The 14,599-nt window shown below is 23.1% G+C and overlaps 1 protein-coding gene across 6 annotated transcripts in view; it reads right to left on the bottom strand.

Moving 5' to 3' along the window:
• The window catches only part of LOC127281608 (focal adhesion kinase 1), a 139,817-nt gene that overhangs the window by 19,695 nt on the left and 105,523 nt on the right, over positions 1-14,599 (bottom strand). The window lies entirely within an intron of this gene.

Genomic DNA, 14,599 nt, shown 5'->3' with positions numbered 1-14,599 from the left:
CATTGTTGCGAATAGATAGATGAAAATGATGCAAAAAATTAGTTCTGCAATCTTTTGTTATTGCTCTCGTGATAAAAGCGAAGTCCATGTGGCAATGTTGTATTATAAGGATTTATTGATTATTTCAACAGTTTTGAAATAATAATCCAACAAATATACATAATATATATATATATATATATATATATAATAATTTTCTCTCTTAAGAAATATCTCTTACAATTAGCTATTTATAAATCTATAATAGAAAGTTATGATTAAAAATTTTAATTTTTAATTTTTGTAAAATAGAAAAGAATTCATGTAATTAATTTAATAATTTAATTAATAATAAATAATAAATAGAATGATAATTATTATTAATTATCTATTATTGTAATCATTATTTATTTATTTAAATTATTTTCATTATTTTTTTATTATTATTTTCATTATTATTTTTACTATTATCATTATTATTATTATTATTATTATTATTATTATTATTATTATTAATTATTTTAAAAAATTATTATCAATCATTATGTAAATCTTCAAAAATAAATTTTTTTTCAATTTTTTTTTTGTTTTGCCATTTAATAACAAATAAATTTCAAAGCAACATCCATCGGTTTCTTTTCATAATTTTTTTTTTTTTTTTTTTTAATAAAAGATAAAAGGTTAAAGATCTGATTGGAAGATACCTGTGACATTAAAATAAGAAAGCTAACCAATTGGCAAACTCCAAAGACTCTAGAGATGATAAAATTTCAAATACATATAGGTAATTTTGTATTATACATCAAGTGTAAATTGTCATTATTGAATTTTTTTTAATTTTTTAATTTTTTTGAATCAAAATTATAATATTTATAATCATAAAATGTGGAAAACAATATTTCTCAGTATATTTAAATATTTGTATTTGTTTAGAATTCACTATTATTATTTTCTATAATTATTAAGATTATATGAAAAAGATAGAGAATGAGAGAAACGGCTAAAGACTCACGGCTTTGTCTACTTGCGTAGGCGTTCTTTCAATTATTTGTATACGGGACATTTTACGTGAGTTTTTCATTAAAAAAAAAATTTTTTTTTTTACTTGAACATTTTTTTTTCTAAATTTTTATAAAAAATAAGAAAATAGAGGTATTTTTTTATTTTTTTGATTCGATAAAAATTATGAAAGTTATGATTTTTTTAAATTAAACGTAATTCAGATGCCGAATATTATTGAAATGCATTTTTCTCTGTTCTAATAAGGGATAAAAAATAATATTATATTTTTGTTCAGTTTTTTTTTGAATAATATAGAAAAAAATAACGGAGGCATTAAAATTTTTTTTTTTTTTATATATATTAGTAGGATAGAGAAAAACGCATTTCAAAAGTAATCGGCCTCTGACTTACCGTTAAATTTAAAAAAATCGTAACTTCCACAATTTTTATCAAATCATAAAATAAAAAAATACGTATTTTTTTATTTTTCATAAAAATTTCGAAAAAAAATGTTTCAGTCCAAAAAAAATTTTTTTGGATAAAAATCTCACGTGAAATGCCCCATATGTAGACGAATATTCTTAATAGTTTTTCACTTATTTTTTTGCCATTCATTATGTTTATTAAAAAACATAATTTTATTTCTTTCTAAAAGAAAATGACATTATGATCATTTCTTTTTTTGTCTTAGAAAAACAAGTGAGAAAAATTCACATTTTTAGAATATAATTATACAGACAAAAAAAGAGTGAATTTATTTATTTTTTTTTTTTTATAAAAAAAAAATTGTATTTTGAAATATGAAACATTAATATTTAATTCGAATAACTTATTCTGTTGCATTAATTGGATTACAATAATTATAAATGTGGAAATTATTCCATTTTTGTTGTTTAAGATGGAAAAAAGTCTTCAATACATAAGTGTAGAATATATATGATTATAAAAATTAGTTATTACGTTATTATGACCTTGTTTAACTTTTATTTTAGAGTAAAAAAAAAAATTATAATATTCAAATAATCGGCTACTTGACTATTAACAAATAAATATTTATTTGTATTAAATAATTTTTATTATTTGCGTCAATTAAATGGTATTTTTTCAAATACAGAAATTATTGGTTCAAATAAAATTTATTTTTTATTTATTTAATTCAAATAAAAATTATTTTTTTTTAATTTTTCAAATCAAAATGACTTAAAATTTTGACGATTTTAATAGAAATTTAAAAAAAAATTTTTTTAATAACGGAAAGTGTAGTTTGTATTTTTTTTCAACTTGTCATGCAGTACAACATAATAATTGAAAGAACAAACGTTGGCATTCACACTCTTCGAAGGATATAATTTGTCATGCTTCGTGGCAATTTGTTTGTGTTTTTTTTTTTTTTTTTTGCACCGAAGGACAATGATGCAAAAGTCAGCGCCTCGATGATCTAATAAACACGATTTGATTCGTAATGTTGAATATATATATGGTCCCAGGAAATAAAATTGCAACTTTACGTAAGACTATAATATATAATATATCAGTTTTTCTTAATCCAACATATATTTCAATATGTCTGCGTATGAAAAATCTTATACCAATCATGAATCAGAGGTCATACGTGGTTAATAACATTCATTATATAAAAAAGAAATTACATTTTCAAACTTTAACACTTTAATATTAAAAAAAAAAAAACTCAAGTTATATTCATATTAACTTTATAATTTTTCTTTTGTTAGGAGGAAAAACACAAATACAATTTTCCATGGTTGACTTATTTAGATTAGACCGGAAAATAATAATTGTAATTATTTTTATTACCAACAAACAGCAAAATGTTATATTATTTTTTAGAGTTAAACATATTTTTTTTTATTTTTTTTTTTTTATTTTATACATTGTTTTTAATTTGAGTTTTGGAAAAATCGTTTTCTACTCTAGGGATTAAAAAGATATTTTTGCACTCTAGGGCTAAAATTGGCTATTTTACTCCCTAGGGAATAAAACTATTTTTTAGCTATTTTTTCAACTTTTTTTTTTTACTTAACTAAAAAACATTTTGTATTCTAGGGACGAAAACAACAATTTTTGAACCCTTGGAATAAATATAGGTGAATAAAAAGAAATTTATTAACCCATTAACGCCCATGCTTAGACACATGGAAATATCCTGCACAATCAAAATTGGAAAGAGGACTGCGGTCCAAAAAATGACTTTTGACGTTAAAAATTGTTAAAAAAAAATTTGTTTAAACAAATTGTTATAAACAAATTAACAAAATTGATGAATTTTTAAAAACTAACAGCGCCATTCGATTCTACGGGAAAAATAATTAAAAGAACAAGTATGACTTTTTCAAAATTTTCACGCCATTTGTTATAAATAATTTATAAACAAAAAATGCACTGTGATGCACCCATCAGAGCCCATGCTTAGACACATGGAAATATCCTGCACAATCAAAAGTGGAAAGAGGACTGCGATCCAAACAATGACTTTTGACGTTAAAAATTGTTAAAAAAAATAATTTGTTTAAACAAATTATGTGAACAAATGGCGAGTGAAAATTTCGAAAAAGTCATACTTGTTCTTTTAGTAATTTTTCCCGTAGAATCGAAAATGGCGCTGTTAGTTTTTAAAAATTCAGCAATTCTGTTAAGTTGTTTATAACAATTTGTTTAAATAAATTATTTTTTTTTTAACAATTTTTAACGTCAAAAATCATTTTTTAGACCGCAGTCCTCTTTTCAATTTTGATTGTGCAGATATTTCCATGTGTCTAAGCATGGGCGTTAATGGGTTAATACAAAAATTATGTCAAATAAAAATTCAGTACCTAAAAATTATGTTAAATAAAAATTCAGTACCTAAAAATTATTATGTTAAATAAAATTTCGTTTACAAAGAAAGTAACTCAAATATGTTAATATATAAAAATAAAAATTCCTCTAAAAAGAAATTCATACAAAATTGAAAATTTTAGCTAATGATTTTTATGGGATATTCATGCGCCTCCAATTTCATTAAGAATTTTTCTTAGCCGAATTTTTATTTGTTCAAATTATTACTTTTTAAATAGTACATATTAATGGAATGAATGTAATATAACAAATGTATTTAACATAAATTTAATGAGTGCGGTTTGTATTTACAAAGAAGCAATCGATCTATGATGAGACGATATTAACTATGTGTAATTTGTAATTATGTAACTATATATATATAAATGAGACATTTTTGAAATTATTATATATACATATATATAAATGTGATTTATATGGGCTTGTTTAATTTGTAACAGTTGAATGGTTCACATCGGTAATACGAGACTTGCATAATGCATTTATTATTTTGTTGTATATATATATACCTTCACTTCTATATATACCTTGTCATTCCTTCGTGGTTTCAGAGTAGTAATATGTGCAGTTATATTTCTATATATATATATATAGAGAGAGAGGGACTAGTCCTGTAATTAACGAAGCGTTATGTACCCGACAAGTTTCTTCCTTGAATGCATAATTTTTAGGCGTTATCATCATCTGACTCTCTCGATTATAATTACTGCACTCGCCTATATAGGTGCGCGCGCGCTTCACAGTCTATATGAGAATATCTTAGATCAAGATTAAACTTTCAATGCGGAAGATTCAACGTTTATTTGCGCGCGTGAGCTTTTTTTTTTACAAAAATTCATTAAACGTGAGCATTTTATTTTTCGAACCCTTGATTAATGTTTCTATTTTTATAATCATAATGATTTATAAAATCATTTATATATATATATAAATTAAGAAAGTTCTAACGTGGTTATTTCTATTCTTGCAAAATATGTCGATTTTATTAAAATTTTTGTTTAAAGAAAATTATCCATTAACTGTGTGATTAAAATTTCCTGTTGCCTTTGCAATGATAAAATTAAAAATTTTTAAATTCTGTAATTTTTACCATAAAAAGTTCATCGTTTTTAAAATAAATAATTGCTAAATATTTATTTAATAATTATTTACATAATGAGGTTCAACATATTACAGGCTAAAAAAATTTATGAACAGTGACATAGCAAAAGTACAATATTTATAAAATAAGGAAATCTATTTAATTGATTACTTTATATCGTTTAACAAGTTTAAATACATGTTTAATCTAAAATAGTCATATTACTATTTTCATTTTCTTAAGAAAATTGAATATCTCCTATGATAGTTAAAATAAATACTGTTTCAGAGATATTGTATTTATATTCTATTCATAATATATATGAGGCATTTTACGTGTTATGTCCTGAGTTAAAAAATTGATTTCACGAAAAAAAGTGAAATTTGGGGAAATTGTTGTCCTATCTAATAGTAAAATATCCGCAAAAAATTTTTTGACTTTTTTGAAATTTTGGGGGAGATAGAGGGGGGTCAATTTTATTTTCTCTGACACCGCCTACTATTTGAATTTTTTCTATCTATATAAATGCAATAAAAAAAATTTTGTCAGGTATGTTTTTGAAGGTTTTTTCATGCTCTTTCCAATGGTGAATTTCGTTTTTTAAAATTTTTGAATTTTCACCTTGATTTTCTATAATTAAACATAAATTTGATATTTTCACTAAAATCGGTCCGATTTTCTTTAAAATAAATAATTGCAAACGAAAGCTGAAGTTTTTTCCGATCTGTATATAAATTTTCAGAATGCCGATTTTTTTTGTTTTCGAGATAAAAAATATCAAAGATTTTATATCGGCGCGCGCGGCGAGGCGGTCGACTTGTATAGTTAAATCTCGTAGAAAATTTCGCTAAGGCAATATTAACTATACTTATAACTATTCCAGAGATTATTTTCGCTAGTTTATACAAAGTTTTTTTTAGCGTGTAACATAACCTCAAACTAAAAAGTAGTTTTTAACAGAACTAAAAATATATAATTATTTAAAATTTATTACACTTAAATTCGACCGATCCAATTGTACAATTTTGGAAAAAAATTATTTTGAGTTAAAATTTGTTGTTAAATAATAATTAATAAACATTTTATATTTTTTCTTAAAAGTTAGTGAACAATTCTAATTTTTATTAAAAAAATGGCTTATTTTTCTCTTTGAAAGATATTCTCTACAATTCTGATTTTGTGTTTTTGTTTAATAATGATTTGTTTAAAGAATATAAAAAATAAAAATTTTATTTATTTATTAACTCTTCAACAAAATATTTTTAATAAAATTCAACATACAGAATTGTAGAAAATCTTTTAAAGAGCAAAATGAGCTATTGTTTGTAAGAATTGCATAAAAATTACAATTGTTCACTAAATTTTAAGAAAAAATACAAAATGTTTATTAATAATTATTATTTAACAACAAATTTTAACTCAAAATAATTTTTTTCCAAAATTGTACAATTGGACCTGTTGAATTTGGGTGTAATAAATTTTAAATATATTTTTAGTTCTGTTAAAAAATACTTTTTAGTTTGAGGTTATGTTAATGGGTTGAACCTTCTTATGCACTCAGGCCTTTTGAAATTTGAGATAAAAAATTACGACAACTTTAGATCAAAAACTGACGAAAATTTTATTACAACGTAATAAAACACTTTTTAAAACAAATGTATTTTGTACATACCTTTAATTGAATATATATTTAAATTAACAACAATGTTTTTAAAATGATGCAGTAAACTTGTATTTTTACAAGATTATCTAGGACCGAAATTTATAACCAAAATTCTGCCTTTGAAAAATTCCGAACAAATTATTATTTATTATTAACAAATTCTATTACAAATTATGTAAAAAACACAATGAATATTAACAAAAAGAACTGAGTGATTTGCAATTGTGTCATATTAAAGTCCAAAAAAGTAGATTAAAAGTAAAATCTATTTTTGTATAGAAAATCAGTCTTTTCAGGTTATAAACGAATTGCAGAATGGGCCTCTTACCCGCTTCGTTGTCTTTGACAAAGATATTTTTGACTAAGTAACCAAAAACGAAAAATAAAGTGTAAGCGTTTGAATAACACTAATTTATTGTTATTAATTTCTAATCGATTGAACTATAATTGAAATAAACATAAACTATTTTTATGTTAATACTGATGCGCCATGTTGATTTTCTGATACCAGCTGATCAACATAGTCATGGCAGGGCTGAGCTAGCTTGGTGCGTAAGCTTTGAAATAGTTATTCTTTACCAATGTAGATGGCATTATATGCTAATGTTCTCTTTCCTGAATTATGAGAAGAAATGAGATTATAAAATAAAGAAAAATACAAATTGCATTGCGATTAATCGAGAACCAGAAGTCTGTATAGAAAAATGCAAACAATTTTAATTATATTGAAAAAATTCATGTTTTTGTTTACTTATATTGAAATAAATGATTGAAGTGAGTGCGTGACATCATTGCAATTAAAAATTTGAAAAAAAATTTTTTTTGTCCGTAGAATTTAAGAAAGTAAAAGTAATTAAAAAGTGTAGAATTTGATAATTTTTTATTTAATTTTTTTAATGCAATTTAGCCCCGGTAGAATTCATTGGTGTAGAATTTAATAAAATTAAATTAATTTAAACTAAGGAAATTAAATTTAATCGTATATGAGTTTAAACAATTTTTTTTATTAGGTACAATATTAAAATTTAGAACTTAACGTTATTTCTTAGTGAACAATTGAACAGTAGAGTGTAACTTATAACATGACGAGGAGAATTTATATTTGATTTATATTATATGTCTTATATATTTGAGGTCTCGTAAAATCGTTAAATAACAATCGAAAAATGAAAATTCACGTATAATTGACGGGTGACTTAAATGATCCGTTACGATAAATTAGTTCTTGTACACACACATACACACATGTAAGATTTTTTTTCTCCCCCTCGTGCCGAGCAAACTGTTGTAGTCCTTTCAAAAAGAGCATTTATGGTGTGTCCGCGAAGCGTGACCGACAAATGGTGTCACGTGTGCCCAATCCTATTGACAATAATATTCACATATGTATATGTGACTACAAAAAGCATCGCCCCATATAAATGTAATATAGGTATATGTCTATGTGTTAAATATATGCTATATATCACAGACAGGATATGCGGCGCTTCTGATTGGTCAATTTTTTCATTCATTCATTCATTTGATTTCATTCATTCATTTTTCTTGTTCTGATTTCACAATTACATTCGAAACAATTTTAAAGATTGTGCCCATATATATATATATATATATATACACATATATTTGTATTATAATCAATTACATGATTGTTGGGAAATTAAATAAGCGTATTATTAGATAATTAGAGTAGATTTAGTTTGTGTTAAATGGGTAAAATAGTAAATTTCAAATGACAACTACAATAATACTATATATATAAGTTTTCTCATAGATAGAAATTTTTGTAATTGAGGCTATTTGAAGAATTTTTCAAGCTTAATGTAATAATAAATAAAGATTAAATGTTAAATTGCAACTTCCGTGGAAATTAACTTTTTCTTAACGTTTACGATTTTCAAGGGTCAATGTTATAATTTTTTTAGAAACAATTTTTATTTTTCTAATCAGCATTTGATAGAATTTCATTTTAAACTAATTTTGTTTAAACGAAATTTTTGGGTAATTTTTAAATATCAGAATTTTCAATTCACCTAATCTTCATTTGACCGAATTTTTATTTGCCCGAAAATGCAAGTTGTATATAACGAGGTACAAAATAAAACTTTGAATTTTAATAAATGTACGAGATAACAAAATAATATATCAATCAAAAGTTAATGTAATTAAATTGTTTATAGTTAGAAAAAGCAATAATGTGTAATTATTATTTATGAAAAAATATATCTCTAATCTTAGTCAGCAATCGTTGTATTGCGAATTTCAGACGATAAGATTTGACAAACACTCCCGAAAGTACGTTTAAAAAAATATTAGGAAACAAAATTTACTATTATAAACTTAAGCGATCGCAATTTTAAGAATTTCAAACACTCTCGAAACAAAAAATTTATTTAAAAAAAATTTTTTTCTTTTATAATTATAATATTTACATTGACGTTGGTAACGTCTAAACAGGTCAATACACGAATTGCAACTGATTTAATTATAGGGATTTTATAATCTTTGGCATACGGTATACCCTTTGTACTTCATTGTAAGCATAAAATTCGTAGTACAGGTGTGGAAGCACCTTTAAAAAAACTTCACTGAAAAAGATGTCACATTTTGGACGTTCTACTGAAACATAGTAATTTTACATTCCCAACTTTGCTTATGTGTCGTCTGCAGTATAATATTCATCATTTCTATATACATAAGGTAAAAGGTACAGTGAACGACACCTGCTATTAAAAACGACAATAACTATAGAAATAATAATATTGAATTAAATATCACTAGTAAATTAATTAATATACAATATTTAGAAACTGATACAGTTGACACAAAATTTTATATGTTTATATTTTCCTCAATATTTTACTTTCTAGAAAACTAACCTGAAAAAAAAATTTGCTTTATTGATTACAAATTTTATAAATATGAAGAAATTGTTAAATAATTATATTTTAAAAGCAACTATTTTTATACATTTAATCTGAATAATAATAACAATAAATTTAAATATTCGAAAATTTGCAAATTACTTAACCTAACTTTTATTTTCACCTGCTTGATCAATTCACCTGAAATCCCTCATAAAAAAAGGGAGATAAGTTGAAGTGCGCAAAAGGTGCATATATAAATGTAAAACATTTAAATTGAAATGAATTATTGCCTGCAGTCAAAAAGTGGTTATGTTCATAATGCCACGGTGATAAAGATACAGAATGTGTATGTATATAAATAATCATTGTATGCCCATATAACTCGAGTGCAAGTATAATTAACGGGTGCACCTATATATATATATATATATGTAGGATAATAATGAATATAATAATAGACCTGTACGCGATGAGTGAATGCGGTATATACAGGTGTCCGCATAGTCGTGTCGTTAATGATTAACGAACATGGGGTATAATATTACAGTAAATGTGAGACGCGTAACTCAGTGCACAAACTGTACGCGGGGAGAATGTACATTTATATATATATATATATATATATATAAAAGTTTAAAATGTGTTGTAAAACGCATAGAACACACGATCAACTATTTTCTGCCCAGGAAGATCGACCTAATTACTATATGTGCGTTTCACATTTCCGATTTTTTTCTAATTAGTGAAAATGCTATAAGCAATGCTAATGAGAGTTTGATCAGAAAGAATCTGATTCTCAGAGAGATAATATGAGAGTATTTTTTATTTATAATATATATATAGTATATACAACTCTTGAATATTTGTTGAACTTGGGAAAATATATAAATGTAATAAAATTATTTTATCATTTAATAATTTTTTTCATTGTATTATTTATTTTTTATTATTATTATTTTCATTTTATCTTTGGAATTTTGTATTAAAATATATATTTCGTTATTAAAGGAGTGGAATAATTTTCATAATTATTGCAGTATTGTGAGGCAATATTTAGGAATCTATTCTAATTAAAAGAGCAGTTGCGGATTAAAATATTTTTATATTTTTTTAATTCACTATTAATTTGTTAAATCCTCTTTAATGAAGGAAAATGTTTTTTAAAAACGTTATTTAATTTTTTATGAAATATAACATTTTTTTTTTTTTTGCTTTCAGATCAAATTTGTGGACTCTACACTGGACAGCAATCATAAACTCAGGCGGCGCAGTTTTTGAATTAATAGCCGCTAACTTGGAATATTTTTAATAAAAAAGCTTAAACAAATTATGAGAGACAGCTAAATATATGTACAACATAATGTCATTTTTTGCATTTCATTTAAATAATTTTATCAGTTCCAAAAAAAATTCCCGAAAAACGGCCCTTAATGCTTAGACGTATAGCGGAATTTTTGTTTCTATAATAAATTAATCTTTTTATTTTTATATATTTTTTTTACTATATTAAAAAACGTTTTTAAACGACTATTAAATTTTTGTAAAATTATTATTATTAAACTATTTATTATTAAAATTTTTTAAATCTGATTTTCAAAAAAAGTTTTAAAACCGGGACAGTATTATTCTTAACACAAATTTTTTTTTAATTACAATTATAATTTTTTTTTATATTGTGCAATATAGATAACAATTGTTTCAAAAAATTTTGGTTCTATTATTTTAAAACAAAATTTTTTGGTAATAATTGTTGTATTATGGTGATAATGTTATAGTTTGTACTACTGTTAAAATCCAAAATGTTATTTTGTACTTTTATATTTTTACTTTTAAGAATAAATTAAATAAAAATTTTTAGTTGTATAGAAAATAACATTTTGATTTTTGTACAAAATAAAATTATCATCGGTAGTACAATATAACAATTGTTACGAAATTTTTTTTATCAAAATAATACCCAAAATTTTGTGTCAAAATAATACTGATCCTTAATTAAATTTTTTTTTAAATCTAATTTATTAACATTTTTTTTAAATATATGATTAAATTGTATTGAGTTTTTTTATTACAATTTTTTCTTTTCAATCCATATTGTACATATATTGTCGAGATCCGCGCGTCATGAATTACTGAAAACTGTTGATGCATCAAGTTTATATTAAAAGTGATATTCTATTGTTTCATCCTGTCTACCTGATATAGAAAAATATAATACATGTGCTGAATCTAAGAATCCATAATTTTAGAAAAAATTATAGAATTCGAATTTTCAACGAAATAATTAATTAATTATAATAATTATTAACTTTTTTTTTGAAACAAAAACATTATTTTATAATAAATTTTAAAATTAAAGAAGTTATAAACAAATTTTTCGTTCATTTAAACGTTCAGAACTTAAATGAATTTGGTTATGAATCTGGTGTCAGTTTTTGAAAATTTAAAATGGCGGCTCCAATATGGCGGTTGAAAAAAATAAAAAATTCATTGAATTCGCTTAATTCTCATTACTCAGGGGTTTTTGGGGTCGCTGATTACAAATCCGATGTTAGTTTTTGAAAATTCAAAATGACGGATCCAATATGGAGGAAACTTTTTTAAAAATTGATCGGATTCTCTTAAAACTCGTTACTGGGTTTTCGTGATCACTGATTACAAATTTAATGTCAGATTCGTAATCAAAGGTAACAAATAAACGTAATGAACATAATTCTTGATAAAAAAAATAATCCAATTAATTTTGAAAAAGTCCAACATTTAAAATTTTTTAAATTTATCTTTAAAATATATTGAAATTAGTGACCCAAAAACTATTTTAAATATATACACGCGCAATAATGTAATTTTTTTTCTATCGGAATCGGCAAAAAAAAGTGAAAACCGTTTTTTTTCAACCATAGATCTCTTTTTGTAGTCATTTGTATATCTAAATAATGGAAATTTTCTAAGGTACAAAAAAAAACCGTATGACTTTGAAAGTATTTCATATCTATATATATGATGATGTAATATAGGACACGATGCATATAGCAACAATAATTCTCATTGATTATGTGACTTTTCTATTTTGAGTATAATGATTGACAATGACATTTGAAAAGGCCTACTGAGCATCTTTATTCTCGAAATACAAAAGACACGTTTCTAACAATGATTCTTTTTTTCAAAGCTTATTTAAAATTAACGTTCTAAATCAACATTTTATTTATACCTATACAGATACAACTTGTAAATAAATAAATATATGAAACTTATTTTTTTATAATACTGCAAAGCAATGAATTGTGTATTATTTAGACTAGAATGACTATAGAAAAAAAACATGTAATGTTAAAGTTATCTAAAATGACAAACATTATAAATCTAGTGTTAATAAATTGCGTTTAAAAACTTTTTTTTAAGTTAGAAAAATAAAATATTAAAATTTACATTGATAAAAAAAATTTAACATGTTTTTTAATTTAAAAGCTGTTTAAGAAATTATTAAAATCGTTTTTAAATGAAAAAAAAAATTTAAACAAATTTTTTCGATTTTAAAAATCGAAATAATTTTTTTTTTTAATTTCTATTTGATTTTTCAACTTCTATAATATTGGAATTGAGCACCTGTATTTTCGCCTACGCATCTTACCTATGTAACCTTTTTCATATAGTAACTAACTTTCTCTAATACAATTTTGCACATCGTCAATATATTACAAAATAATAATAGAAATTTTCAAAAAAATAGATTATTTCTAAATAAATTGAGGAAATTTACATAATAAACCATTCGAACATAAATATGAATTAGATATTTCAAAAATTCATAATTTTCATCACTTGAAAGATAGATTTTAATTTAAAAAAAAAAGAAAACTTCTATCATTATTAAATTACACAATATATTAAATTACCTTCATATGGAGAAATTTTTTTATTCGAATCAAATTTATTTAAATTAAATAAAAAAATATATATTTGTCACAGAGCTAAATACACTCAGGGAAATTAAATGCAATGAAACTTTATTTGTTTCAAATGATTTTTTTTTATTGTTTTTTTTTAAATATTACTTTTTTACCACGTTAAAAAATCCATATAACTTGCACTTTAATAATAATTAGCGTGTTTAATTTTAAACTTGAATTTCATTTTACTGCAAATAAATTCAATTAATAAAGACATAAATATGTGCAAGTTGAAATTTTTTTTTTAAAGATGGCAATTTTATAATATATATATATATATATATATATATATATATATATAGTAGTGTGTGCTTCAGCGAGTGTAAATAACTGTTATTAAGACATTAAGTATTTCGAACTTTCGACCACAGTAATAATTATACTTTCAAGTAAATCTCCAAAGTAATTTCCAGTGAAAATTCTCTTAAATTTATCTTATTAGTGTGTCTACTGTAGGATTTTTTTCTAAATTATTTTTAAAGTCACTATAATACCTGTAATTTTTTATTTTTGTCACAAAAAAAAAAAATTACTATAAATTACAACTATCATCACGGTCGTAATTTTTAACTAGAACAATAACAAAAATTTTCTTTATTATTTAATTGTTTTCTTTTTCTATCTTTTGTTCAATTACATTTTGTTTATCAAATTCGAACTGTTAATTGAATTCAATAAAAATTTTTTAAACAAAATGTTAATAAAATGTTAATGTTACAAAAAATATAAATATATTTTTTTAATAAAAAAAAATTCTTATATCGTGGATCACTGATCATTGAATCAAACATAATAAATGATTTATAGATCCATAGTTAATTGATCCGCTTATATCATAGATCATCATTAATTTGTAAATCATTAAACGTGGATCATAGAACTATTTCTAATTGGTATTTTTGTGGATTATTGATCCATGCGATCATAAATCATGTATATATTGGCCTAAAGATATAATAGATCTATAAGATCCGTAGATCATTAATTTCTAGATCATTGATAGTATGATTAACAGATCATAGATAATTGATTCATAGATCAATGATTTAGGGATCAATTATCTATATATTAGCGATCTATATATAATTAATCTATAAAGCAATACTCTATAGACAATTGATCTATAATATATTGATCTATATAGTACATTGATCTACATATTGAATATTTATAGATCTTAAATCTATAACTCTATAGTTCA

The sequence above is a fragment of the Leptopilina boulardi genome, unplaced genomic scaffold (genome assembly GCF_019393585.1).
Source record: "Leptopilina boulardi isolate dan_hultmark-lab unplaced genomic scaffold, ZJU_Lbou_2.1 LbouV2_273, whole genome shotgun sequence".
NCBI lineage: Eukaryota > Metazoa > Arthropoda > Insecta > Hymenoptera > Figitidae > Leptopilina > Leptopilina boulardi.
This window is presented reverse-complemented; position numbering and strand designations above follow the sequence as displayed.